Below are 4,138 nucleotides of genomic sequence, written 5' to 3'. Positions count from 1 at the left end.
ATAAACCCACATATGCATTAGAAGTGATAGCTACAGATGTCAACTTACGTGGCACTTCATTGGATACATGAAATGAAATCCTCACTTGACAGGTATATATATATTCATGGTTTTAAAATTAAAAAGAAAAAATTAAAGCCAGGCATGTGTGGTGGTAGAATATGGCCTAGTCTAGACTTCAAACTACAAGATAAAAAAGACAAATTAGCAATGTTAATTAATCTTGTAAGGCAGAGCCTCCCAAACTGGGGCATCACAATGACCCAACCAGGGAACCTGTGTCACTGCCCCCATTCAGGGTTGGGGCAACAGTGATGGCAGCGAGGCAATCATGGCACCACTGGGGACAAAAGGTTTTTTCTTACCTGGTGATTAATGTGGCTCTCCAAGGAGCCTGTGATCCTCCTGCAGGCCTCCCTGTGTCTTCAAACGGCTATAGGTGATAAAAGGCCACTTCTAGTTCTTAAACCAGCTGCCATCGCTGTTGCCCCACCCCTGAAGGGGGGCAGTGACAGAGGTTCCCTGGCTAGGTCATTGTGATGCCCCATTTTGGGAACCTTTGCCTTACACCAGGCGTCTCCAAACCCGGCCTGCGAGCCAGATGCGGCCCGTGACCAGCCTCTATCCGGCCTGCGATAAGCCTCTTGTCCCCTGAAAGTCTCTGACCCACTCAACTTAACACGACCAAAGCTGTGCTCTGGTTGTGTCTGGACAGTGTTCTGAGGTCCAGAGAGGTTGAATGAATGAGCCCATTCATTCATTTATTCACTCATCTACGTTCCATCTCTAATTTATTTATTTAAACTTTGTTTAAATTTTGTTCTGGCCCTCAATACTATGCCAGATATTTGATGCAGCCCTCTGGCCAAAATGTTCGGAAACCCCCTGCCTTACACAATAACTGCTGCTGTAAGATGATAAAAATCTATTATCCTTAATTAATATCCTTATTAATATTATTAAAACCTGCCAAGGTGGTGCTATCCTATTATAAACTCAAATGCAGGTCATGATCTGTCTGATGGTCCAATCTTATCCAATGCTGGCACAGCAGGGATGCCAGGCCCAGGAACTGAGCAGGCAGGAGGTCTCCTTGGGGTAAGGGAACATTTGTTCCCTGACACTGTGTAGAGTCCCAGTCTGTTCAATGGGGCTACTTGAATCTGTGACAGGTAACTCATTGGCACAGAACTGAGTAGCCCCATATAGGGCTTTCAGGCCCGAGATGGGGATTAAGGATATGGCAGGAGCATCCTCCACTGTCCCTACCCCCTTCTGGGCCTGAACTGCCCCGCCTCGCCCTCCCTCACTCCAAAACACCTCTTCGCTGCCTCTGTTCCACCCTCCCTCCACTTCCCCATCACCTGGCACAGCACGTATCTTCCCTGGCAGCCATGGGCAGGATGTGGCACTCGTGGGACAGTGCAGGCCTTCCTGCCGGCACCATTTACTCCCTGAGGATCAAAAAGCACTTTATGACAAGGCCACAATTCTATACATACTTACCTGGGAGTAAGTCCCATTGACTATAAGGGACTTACTTCTGAGTAGACATGCATAGGATTGGGCTGTAAGACACCCGGCACTCTCGAAGCATAGCACTGGGCTGTAAACTGTGTAAAAGGGGGGAAGGAATTGCATTAGGTTATTCTTTAGTTTCTTAAGCCTTTCTGCTTTCACTTTCCTGAACTGTGGTTTCACAATTCATTATTTCTTTTGTTCTTTTATTTTAACTTAACCTCAATTCTTGTAAAAGGGCATATTTTAAGTATGAGTTGATCTGAGAAATTTAACACATGTAAATCTTGTCTTTTTTATTTTAACTGAGAAGTAGCATCATGAATGTTGGAGACCATGCTCACTGGGTAGAAAAAAGTGGCTAGTGATAGATGGAGACAAGGGGCAGGAGAATAAGAGATAGTAATGATGCTCATGGTCCCTATATCAGTAGTTCAGATTAATAAAGGTGCATGGCTTAATGGTTAATTAGTTGGTTATGCAGTAAACCAGCTAGTAGATCAATTCACTGACCACTATCAAATAAAAGTAAAATGAATTGTAAACCAGTATTTGCCCTCCTGGCATCTTTTAAAAGTATGAATCATATATTTGCACGGACTGTTTTATTAGTCATTCCATATAGTTATTGTCATTTGACTGCTGTGTGGTTTTATTCAGACCTATGTTTCCTCTCTGTGTATCATACACAAACAGTGAATCTATGTTGGTGAGACAATTCACAGTAGTGGTGTAAAACCACAAAGTAGTCTGGGGAACCCATAACCTCTTATGGTCAAGAGGTATTTTTAATTTTTAAAAGTGGAATGTAGCTTGCTGCCAATAGCTGCCATTAGAGATTCAGAACTAATTTTCAAAAGTTCTTGAAATTCTGTTAGTATCTATAGAGTACTGAAAATATAGTATCTATAGAGTACTGAAAATATAGGTTCCCTCTCCCTACTCCCAGTCTTATATGTGTATACAGCAGTAGCTCACAATGCAGGGAATCCATTCCTGGAAGTTACACAGTGTGCAAAACAACACTATAGAATACATCACAGGTTTCCAGATGGGGGCATCATGATGCCCCAACCTGTGAGAACCTTCTCTGTCCCCTTAAGGTAGATGGCAAAGTTTGTGATGAAAACCTGAAGCGAGTCATGATCACATCAGCAAGCCATTCTGAGGTGCAGGGAGGCCCACAGAGTGGGTCACAGCCCCCATGCACTCTCCATGCACTCTCCATGCACTCTCCAGAAGGCCCATGCAGTCTCCGGTAAGTCGGAAACCCCCCTTTTTCATAGTGGCAATATGATCCCAGGAGTGGTGCTGCTGCCACATGCACGCACACACACGCACCCCCCATGCAAATACTTAGGGAGGTCCAAACTCTCCTGCAGAATTTGGGAACCTCTGGAATACATCATTAATCTAATAGGCAGGAAATAGGAGTTGATTGGCCCAGAGTACACTACTCTGATTGGCCATTAACCCATTTCTGCCCAGCCCACAGGTGTACATATTTGATCCCTGTTGTGTATATGCAACATTGGGCAAATATAGCTTCAGATAGTCAGTCGTGATGGGACAAAAAACTCTGTAATGAATCAGTGCTTAAACAAGCAGTATGATGGGAGGTATTACTTTTTAGGCTGCTGGTTGTATAGCTGAAAAACATCTTTGTCTTCTGCAGTCCTTAATATTGTACAGTCTCAAAATCACAGAGAATCCCCCCCTTCCCTTCAGCTCCCTTTTTATTTTGGAAGCTTCTGTAAAGTAGTGTCTGAGAGACTGACAGCCCAATCCTATCCACACTTTCCTTGGAGGAAGCCCCACAGACTTTAATGGGACCTACATCTGAGTAGACAATGCATAGGATTGGGCTGTCAGGTCTGTGAACCAGGAAGTTCTTGGAGAAAGGGATTTGTAAGGCTAAAATAACCAAGCAGCTGCAAGCAACTTGCAGAGAGGCAAGTTGTCAACTAGTCCTCAGATTAATTTTGCAGGGAGAGAAACAATCAGGGCTGCAATTCAAGATATACTCGGGTATTTGTTTTGAAATTAGTCAGTGTTCAATGCAGTTGCAAAATATGCTCAGCAAAAAAAATCACATTCAGCTTGGCATACCTTTGTTTCTCTTGCTGCTGTTGCTTCCAAGTACCATTCTTCTCCTTGCTCTTCTTTGCCCTAACTGTTCTCAGCCACCTTTTCCCGCAGGGTCACTTAATCCAGTAGGCTGCAGTGACCAACACGGTTTAATTCCCTGAAATTCATAACAGATCATCAGTGGTGCACAAAACAGCATATTCACAATGAGATTCAAAAACTGCTGAGGATTACAAGATGCTTTTTAACACTCATGAACGTGAAAGGAGTGTAATTTTCTTTCTTAAAATGTACAGATTCACACTGAATTTGTTTCGCAGACAGTGAATCTACCTGACAGTAGTGTTCCTCCATTCGCGTTGTTAAGGCTGGGTGTGTGTACAGGTCTGGGCATCCCCAGATTTTATTTGACCTTATATGTTTCCCATAAATTGGCTGAGGATTAGCTCATTGTCAGCATTTTTAGAAATGGCCACACTTTAAAAACATAACATCTTTTCAGGCCACAGCAAGTAAATACAGTTGTTGTGCT

Source organism: Tiliqua scincoides, chromosome 2 (assembly GCF_035046505.1).
Source record: "Tiliqua scincoides isolate rTilSci1 chromosome 2, rTilSci1.hap2, whole genome shotgun sequence".
Lineage (NCBI taxonomy): Eukaryota > Metazoa > Chordata > Lepidosauria > Squamata > Scincidae > Tiliqua > Tiliqua scincoides.
Note: the sequence above shows the minus strand (reverse complement) of the source record.